Source organism: Acomys minous (genome assembly GCF_964271855.1).
Source record: "Acomys minous genome assembly, chromosome: 8".
Lineage (NCBI taxonomy): Eukaryota > Metazoa > Chordata > Mammalia > Rodentia > Muridae > Acomys > Acomys minous.
In genome coordinates, this window is record NC_140489.1 from 65,790,868 (window position 1) to 65,801,227 (window position 10,360).

The window sequence follows — 10,360 nt, forward strand, 5'->3', positions numbered from 1 at the left end:
TTTATTTGGTTTTTTTTTTCAGTGGCTATTAATCAGAATTATGTAATTAAAAATGTCACTCATTTTGTATCTACTTTTATTTGAAACTTATAGTTTCTGCTTGTCTTTTTGTAATTTTTATTTTTCTTGTATTTAAAACCTTTTTCCTTGTGACATTAATGTTATTCATGGATACAAACCAGATCAGCAATAAATTACAATCATTGAAAGAAATGAAGAACTTGAAGAGCTTATAACCTTCAAAATATTTTAGCCCTATACCATAATTCCCACTTGTCTGTCTTGGCTACAATATCATAATAAATTCATTTCATTTTGTACATGCTTATATAACTTTATAAATCTCAAATATTTTACATATATCTAATCATTTTACAAATATAAAAGTATTTGTAAATTTCAAATATAAATTTGAATGTAGTTCAAAGAAAGTTCATTAAACCTAAGAATTTATGGACTTTGGTGATGGATACATGCTTACAATCTCAGTAGTGATGAGATTTGTACAGGATTATCATGACTTCTAGGATAACCTTGGCTATAGCTACATAATAAGATATTATCTTTATAAAGGATAAGTAGGTAGAGGAAGTGGTGGAGAAGAGGAGAAGGAGAAGGAAAGGGAAGAATCATCTCACCTTTATAATTATTCCGTAATACTTATTCTTAAACCTTTCTCTCTCTGTCAAATTCAAATTTAATGTTTAACTCATTCAGTTATATAATTTGGTTATTTTTTGACAGATTCTAAAGTAACCCAGCTTGGCCTTAAACTCCTGATCCTCCTGCGTCCTGTCTTCTTAGGTCCTTAACTAAAAGGTAGCATAGTTTAGTAAACTACACACGTTTGTGTCTGTGTTGATTTTTTTCACTTTAATGTCTTGGGAGAATCTATGCAATTAACTACAAGTATTTCTAATGTTTTTTGACAGTTACAAAATATGTGAGGAGTTTCATAGTTTATTCAATTAGCTCCATACTGATGAGCTTTCAGATTTCTTTTAGTCTTTCTCTAAAATGATTAATAATTCCAACAAATGTTAGTTTCTATATTCTTGACTCAATATATTTCTCATTATTTTTAAGGCAATGTATAAATGGCATTGTCTCTGATGAGTGAGGAGTGGTTCACAGGTAAATATGAGTGAAATTCTCTCACAAAGAAATCTTTCTACAATTATATATTTCAATGTATCAGCTAGATGAACAATGTACAAATAAAAAGGTTCTACATTTGTTAGATATCCTTCTTTCATCATGATCAAATTTATTATTAATCTTTCATAAAAATATGAAAGTAATATGTTTGGGAAGGAAACTATACCAGATAAAGTCATTGTGATAAGAAATTTATACCAATGGAGCCAGAGAGTTGTCTAGTAGTCTCCATCACTTAAACTTTTTGATAAAAATATTTTTTCTACAAAAGTCTCATGTTTCCCTCATTCATCAGTGTCAGTGTTTAAAATATTAGTATAGGTAATATACTTTCATGTTTTTCTACCTGAGTGTGAAACTTTTGACTGTTTGACCAATGCCTTAAATAATTAATTTTTTTTTTTTTTTTTTTTTTAGAAAATATGAAGCTACACTGTCATGGAATTTAAGTATTACTTTCTAAAACTCACTTTCTTAGGTAGACCTTACTGGTAAAATATAAGCATACAATTTTCATAGCACTGTCTTAGGAGTTAGTCAGGTACTCTGAATTTAACTTTGATGCATGCAATATTACATATTTCTTATTGGAATAATTTCTAGAAATACACCATTTCCTGTAATTCTCATTGTGTATTTTACCGTTTTTGTAGTAAGAGCTGACACATAGAAATTACATTGTGGAAGCCATTATCAACCTCAGACACTCAGTTAATTCTTTCCACAGCCCTATGAAGTGACAGCCTATTCCCTGTTTTTCAAAAGACCATTAGTTCTCAGCTGATACAGAGTCCATGTTCTTAGAACCTCATTATCGTGTCCCTTTATTTGATTTCATATTTGGAAATAAGAACAATCCTGTTCGATTCTCCAAATGTGCCAGGTTTCACTATGGTTCTGCTTGTACAACTGTTGCTACAGCAACTGTGAGGTATGTGATAGGAAAACCTCACACATCTGACACTGTTAATCTCTTCCTCATGTTCACAGCAACAGCATTAAAATAATTCCATTTAGAAAATACAATGCTATGGAATCAAAGGAAAATAATTAGTAAATGCACTTGAGTTTCTTAATTATATGAAAGCATTACTGACCACTGCTGAGTTCTCCAATATAGGATCCATGTTATCACCTACCAGTGCTAGCCCCTACTCAAGATGGTCACGACCCAGAAGTTACTTTGAACTGGCACATTTCAGCATGTCTCCAAGACTCTCACAAAACACTTCCCAAAAGAGTTCCACCTGAGGTGCCTTTCCCTGAAATGCTTTTAAATACTTAAAACCAGTGTGTGTATATATATGTATATATATTCTAAGATACATAAACCCATTGAATATTTCTAAAAAATTCATGTATTTTCATGCAAATATACATATGTATATGGAGAAATGTGTTATATACATGTTTCTACATGTAAATAGATACATACATGTATTAATATGTACTAAGGCATATACAGATAGATATATGTATCTATATAGACACTTGCTCTCTCTCTCTCTCTCTCTCTCTCTCTCTCTCTCTCTCTCTCTCTCTCTCTCTCTTTCTCTCTGTAATAATAGTAGGACAGAGTCAGAATTCTGAATACTATTCAGACAACTAAAACAAAGCTATTATAATTTCTTGTTTTGGCTAACAGAACAGACCTGTCTCTTTTTACTCACAGCTGCATTGCTAATTAAATTGAATAGATCAATTTTAGCTGAACACTAATAGTATAATTGCATTTCTGTAAGTAATTAAAACCTTATCCTACTTATCCTGACAGATGGTTTGGTTGAACATTTCAACTGCAAAGGATAAAACTTATATAAGTAGATTATGGAGAATAGAATTAGTTGCTCATATTTTGATTGACTAAAAATAATTTCATAGACATTCATTCTCCTGAAATTTGATAAGGGAGGTAGTTAGTAAGTTAAAATTCCTCAAGCAATGAGACTTCATGGATAATTATTTCTTTATATGTTCTGACTTTATCTTTTATGAGGTCTTCGTTTATTGTGGTGTCTCAAGGTGTAACCTGCCATAGCAATAAATTTGAATTTTATAATTAAGTCAGAAAAGAATCTTCACACTAAACAAACAAACAAACAAACAAACAACAACAAAACCTCAAGCATTTAACCTAAATGATTCATCTGACCCACCCAACTCATTTGCTTATTTTCTTATTTATTAAAGAGCATTCAAAGAAAAGGATCTCTTTCTGGAATCTTCATAAAACTTTTCCTAGATCAGCCTTCTCCACTACTGCTCTTTCTCTTTCCCCTACCCACAGAACTATGGCACTCTTCCTTCCCAAACATTTCCTTCCGCTTTTAGACTACATGCATTCCATACTATCTTTTACCCTTTTTCCTTTCTATTAACATATTTTCCTCCTCTTTAATCGTCCCATACTCACCCCTTCAAACACACATTCATAGGTTATACATAAAAGAGAAAATTCATAGTAATTATCTTTCTGAGCCTGGCAATCTTGAGAATGTGCTTCAGTTAGTTACTTATGACAACAAATGTATACATATTTTCAAATATGTTTCCTTACTTTATCACAGAAATATACTAAGTTTTCCAGATTATTACTGAATAATTGGCTAGGTTTCAGGAGGAACAATTACTATATCTATATCTTTATGGAATAATAAATATAAACAAAATTCTTTCCCCACACAAATAACCAATAATTTGTCATTTGTGTAGGTCCCCTTTGAAGTCTATGGTATAGACTCAAATTACAATGGATTATAAGAGGTATGACACATATTTACTCTTTTTCTATTCTAATCCATTCAAGACATGTATACCAAGCATCAATAACATAGTCAGGCACCAGAGAGGAACCGCCCACTTTTACAAACTCACCTATTAGAGAAGATCTACTTCACACATAGATAAGCAATAATGTAAGCTATAAGAAAATGAGTGGAATTCCTTATGTACTTCTTATGAGACAGTAGTTTCTTTAGATTTTTTGCATGGTCAAGAGAATTTAGGGATGATTTACATGTGTAATAAGTATGTAGCAGAGCTACTAGCATTTACATACAGATATGGTTAAGAAGTTGACAAGTTGCTGGATTTGAAAAATGAATTAATATACAATTTTAATTTAATTATAAAATACCAAATATAGTAAAATTTAAAAATTAATGTGTGGAGAAAATCTCCTTGGGCACTGTGTAAAGGTTGTCTTTGTGTTATGCAAATGCTGACTTCTGCACCAGAGAGTACAGGCAGGACTTTGGTATTGTTCTTTTAACAAATCATCCCCTTTCAGGGTTCTGCAAACATTCTTCTCTATCACATTCTGATTGGCTTAGTAAACAGTTGAGTAGCTTATAGCAAGGCAGGAAAAGATAGGGAGGACTTCTTGGCAGAGATAGAAACTGGGGAAAAGAACGAAGCATGGGAGATTCACAAGCAAGATTCTGGGGAAGAAACAGGTGCTGAGACTGAATAGAGGTAATAAGACATGTGACAGAATGTAGAATAATATAAACAAGTTAATTTAAGTTATATGAGATAGTTGGAAAGAAGCCTAGGCTAAGGCCCAGCTTTCATATAAATAAAATGTCTCCATTTCATTTCTTAGCCTGCAGGCATGTTGAGACAGTCTAACATGACTTATGTGTGTGCCAGGACACATTTACTTGAGAGAATAGGAGTACTTGTAAATGTTAGTATAGAGCACAGGATAAACTCAGATATTATTTTCAGGTTCATTGACTTCTTCTTTTTTTATTCAAGTACCTCATGAATCTGTAGGTGACCAAAAATCCTAGCTAGACTCACCAGTGTCCACTGGAGACTTGCCTGACTCTATCTCACCCTTGCTGGAAATACAAGTGTCCAATTGCAGCCAACATTATTTCTTCTTTAATATTAATTTTTTCTAAAATATTTTTGGATCATTTCTCCCTTTCCTTTTCTCCTTCAAAATTCATCTTCTAGATTTTATTTTCCAAATTTTCCCATCCTCATCCTCCCTTTTAAAGATAATCAAAATGCCAAAACAATTCTTTACAGACCTTGAAAGAAAAATTCTCAACTTTGTATGGAAAAAAAACCCGAATAGCTAAGACAATATTATAAAATAAAAGATCTTTAGAGGAATCTCCATTCCATTTTCAAACTGTACTATAGAGCAACAGTAATAAAAAAAAAAAACAGCATGGTGGTGGCATAGAAACAGACAACTGGATCAATGGAATCGAATTGAATACCCAGAAAGAAACCCACACATCTATGGACACTTGCTGTTTTGACAAAGAAGCCAAGACCATAGAATAGAAAAAAGATAGCATCTTCAACAAGTGGTACTGGTCCAACTGGATGTCTAAATGTACAAAAAAGGAAATAGACCCTTATTTATCACCCTGCACAAAACTAAATTCAAAGTGGATTAAAGACATCAACATAAAACCAGACACACTAAATCTGTTAGAAGAAGAATTAGGAATTAATCTTGAGCTCACTGGCACAGGAGACAACTTCCTGAACAGAACATCAACATTTCAGGCTCTGAGATCAACAATTAATAAATGGGACCTTATTAAACTGAAAACTTTCTGTAAGGCAAAGGGCAATGCCAACAGAACAAGACGACCACCTACAGACTGGGAAAAGATTTTCACTAACCCTATATCTGACAGAGGGCTAATATCCAAAATACATGAAGAACTAAAGAAATTAATAACAAGAAAACCAAATAACCCAATTTAAAAAGGAGGGTGCATAAGTGAACAGAGAATTTTCAACAAAGAAGTATAGAATGGGAGAAAAACACTTAAAGAAATATTCAATGTCCCTAGTCATCAGAGAAATGCAATTCAAAGGGACTCTAACATTCCATCTTATACCTATTAGAATGGCTAAGATCAAAAAGTCAAGTGACCACACCGACTGTTAAGGATATGGAGAAAGGGGAATACTCCTCCATCTATGGTGGAAGTGCAAACTTGCACAACCACTTTGAAAACCAATCTGATGCTTTCTCAGGAAATTTGGAATAGTTTTACCTCAAGAACCAACTGTACCTCTCCTGGCCTTAATACCTGAAAAATGCTCCTCCACCATACAATAAGGATACCTGGTCAACTATGTACATGGCAGCTTTATTCCTATTAGCCAGAATCTGGAAACAATCTAGATGTGTCTCAAGGGAAGAGTGGATAACGAAACTGTAGTACAGAATACTCAGCTATTAAAAACAAAGAAATCTTGAAATTTGCTGGCACATGGATGGAACTAGATTTGATCATCGTGAGTGAGTAACCAGAAAGAAAAGCATGGTATATACTCACTTATAAAAGGATATTAGCCTCATAATACAGGACAACAACATCATAAAACAGAGACCTGAAGAAGCTAAATAACAAGGAGGATCTTCAGGAGCATCCTTAATTCTCATTCAGAAGGGCAAATGGAATAGACATCAGACATGTTTGAAGAGAAGGAACAGGATAGGAATCTACCATAGAGGTCTTCTGAAAGACTCTACCCAGCAGGGTATTGAAGCAGATGCTGAGACACATGACCGAACTTTGGGGTGGAGCACAGGGAGTGGAGGGAAGGGAACTCCACAAGGAGACCATGGAACCAACAAATCCAGGTAATAGAGGGGCGTGGTTGGTCCTGCAGAGACAGATGTACCAACTAAGGACCATGCATGGTCAGGAACTAGACCCTCTGCTTAGACGTAGTACACAGGCAGCACTGTTTCCTTGTGTGTTCCATAATATGGGGAGTAGGGACTATGTCTGACAGAGACTCTGATGCCAATTCATTGATCACTTCCCCTTAGTAAGTACGCCTTGCCAGGCCACAGAGGAAGAGGATACCAGACTTGTTAGGCTGATGTCAAGTGATAGGTTAGGAGGGCTCCCCTTTCTGAGGACAGGGGAGATGGTGGGGGTGATAAGAGAGGGAAGGTGGGGTCAAGAGGCTATGAGGAAGGCAGGTACAATCGGGATATAAACTGAACAAATATAAATAAATAAATAAATAAATAATATAAAAAGCAACAGTATGTAATCATATCTTATGAAAAATGGAAAGTCATCCACTATCACTGAATATTTCTTCTATGAGATGCAAATTAATTTTCAACTTCACATATTAGTTATATTTTATTTGTTATTCTTTTCTTTAAAAAGTACTAATATAAACTGCAAAACCAGAAAATAAAAACTCAGTATCTATAATAGAATATTCAAAACTTCATTTAATGTTATCACTAACCCATTTGTATATAAGGAACTAATTATATTTCCCTTGAATATCATGCGTTGTGTTTAGTTTCCAACAAAATTGAAGTATTTCTGTACCAAAGACACTATGTAGGGGTCGAAGCCCAATATAGGCACCAGCTTAACTCCTCCAGGTTATGCAGTTGTTGTCTTCATCAATGGGGTCTTGCTGTCATTTTGTGGAGAAAACCCTATAGTCTTGGCAATAGCCTGGGTTGTTTGGAGGATTTCCAGTCTGCCCCTTTGGCTACCAACTCAATGTAATCTAATCCCACAACTGAAAGATTCGTTTGGTGACAATAAATTTTCAGTTGCGACTCTGATTTCTCAATTATTCGGGAATTTTATTTAGATAATTTTCATATCTGTATATATTTAAGAAAATTTTTACTGTATTAATTTTCCATATAGCCCCTTAAATGCTCTTAATTTTAGCTGTTTCTCCCAATATCTCTTCTCTCAACAACTTCTCCACTCTCCTTTCCCACTTATTACCCCACACCCATCTTTAAATAAATATATATTCTAATTTCCCAAAGTTATTTATCTGTTCCCTATAGTCCCTCACTTTAAATCTACTGTCTTAGTCATTGTTCTACACCATGAAGAAACATCATGATTACAGCAACTCTGTTAAAGGAAAACATTTAATTGGGCTTGTTTATATTTTAAGATGTCTAGTCCATTATGAGCACCATAGGAAGCATGGCAGTACACAGGCAGACATGTTTCTAAACAGATGATCATTCGATACCTGGATACAAAAACAGCAAGAAGAGAGAAAGAAACACTAGGTCTGGCTTGAGTATTTGAATTATCAAAGCTTGACCCCAGTGACACACTTTCCACAACAACACCACACTTTTAAAAATTATTTTATTTTTGTACATATACATTTATATTATTATACATATATACAATAGATTGCCTATGGCAAGAAGAACTGTGACATAATCAGGAATTATATAAAAGTTACATTCTTAGTGTTTTGGCTATTTGTACTTGACATCCTTGAAAAAGACATCTTTCCTATTTTGGCGCATCTAAATTTCTGAATGTAAAAAATCTCCATCACATATTGTCATTATCAACTTAGAACACCTATCTAGACCTAAAAACATCTTACCCTTAAACAATTAAGCTTCATTGTAAAACTAAGCTTCCTGGTCTTCAACTCCCTCAGAGACTTGAGAAGGAGTAAACTTGATTATCTGAATATACTGGGAGTGCAGGTCAGTAGCTTTCCAAATGAAAAGATGACAGAGACAGTTTTCTACCTGAATAGTCGCCCAAAACTCTCTATAACATTGGAGCATCTTCTTCAGCCTTCTGGCTCAATATATTTGACAGACATAATTGTGAGGCAGGAACTATTGAGGATTTGCTTACCCTGTCTTGGCAGAGTTTGGCCATCTACTCTGCCTGCATCCAAGCTTTCGCTTTTTTAGGCAGAATTCTGTCTGTGGTAAAAATGAGGATATTTTGCCCAGTGGCTAGTTTCCCACATTTGAAGCCATCTCTATAAGGAAGGTCTTTGATGTTCATTCATCATCTTCTTTGAGGTAGGCTGGGTGTTGCCAGGAGTTAATCTGACTCATTGTTAATGAATCTTTTTATTTCTACTCTAATATGAGTTATTGTACCTATGTAACTCAACTATAATACAAGGTTTACTTCCAATGCTTTGAAAGTACTATCAAGCTGTTTAGGAGAAGGAAGTTGAACAAATTAAATGTTAGTAGATTAAATCATGGTCACGTCAATTGCTAGTCTACTTTTATCACAAGAATATACATGTTAGGTACAGCAGATAGATATGACTCTATAGAACGACAAGGTTTTCAAAAACCCCAAAGAACACATTTTATTTATTTATTTGCTTTTGGAGCGCTTGAAAATTTATTGAGAGCAGGTGTTGTGTAACAAAAGGGTGCTGGGCTTTCATTCATTGCTGCCAGGTGTCACAGCAGGTGGTCCCCTTTATGCTATCAGTTGGTTACCCACACTCACTGCAAGGACCATAATAACCCCTAGCTGCAATAAAATCACCATTATCATCCCAGAGGAAGCCGACTTTTTGTCCACTAGGGTCACTCGCCTAGCTTCGGTGCGGAGCATCTCATCTGTGGTCTCCTCAAGATTGGCAAGGTCGTCTACAATCTCATTCTGCTCATCCAGTTCATTCCCAATCTCCTGGCCCGTCTATTTCTGGCTACTTATGATAGAGGAAAAGGCATCAAACCTCGCGTCCTGTTCTTGAGTAATTTTCTGCCGGACCTCATCAAAACCCAAGCCTCTGGTTTCCTCTGGCTTCTCACAGAGCCAAGGGCTAGGAGTTGCTCTCTTCGCTCCTTCACTCATCAGGGTGGGCCTGATGAGATCCAGCTCTGCCCCCTCTTTCTTAAACAAGGCCAGCAGCAGTCTCTCTCAAGTGACAAGGTCATGCAGCAGCTTCTGTCTTGGATCCCCCTCCGCTTGTGTTATCTGACGTGTTCATACGGCTCTTAGCAGTAAGTCCTTCAAAGTGTCGATTTCTCCTTCAGATTCTTCAGCAAAGTTCTGACTGTCAAGGTAAGCTTAGGTATCCTTTCACCTCTTCTTACACACTGATTTCTTCGTGAATCTTCTCAGCAATTTTTTTGGCAATTTGACAAGTAGATTAATACGTTGAGAACCAAGGATCCGGGGCCATGGTGCAGTCTCCGCCCTGAGCTCAAGACCACACTTCTGAATAGTGCCATTTCCGGGTGAAAATGCACTCTAATCAATGAGCCTATGAAACCACCATACTTACCCTTTCTGGGTCTATAAATTGTAGATTGATTATCATTTATTTAATCTATCATATCCACATATAGGTGAATATATAACATATTTCTATTGGTGGGTATGAATACCTCACAAAGGATGATTTTGTTCTAGTTACAACCACTTGTTTATAC

At 35.1% G+C, this 10,360-nt stretch overlaps 1 pseudogene across 1 annotated transcript; it reads right to left on the bottom strand.

The window, feature by feature from the left end:
* Window positions 1-9,398: 9,398 nt before the first annotated feature.
* LOC311604113 (syntaxin-8-like) lies at window positions 9,399-10,119 on the bottom strand (annotated as a pseudogene). The gene has a single exon. The product of its transcript is annotated as a syntaxin-8-like (transcript).
* Window positions 10,120-10,360: the final 241 nt, after the last annotated feature.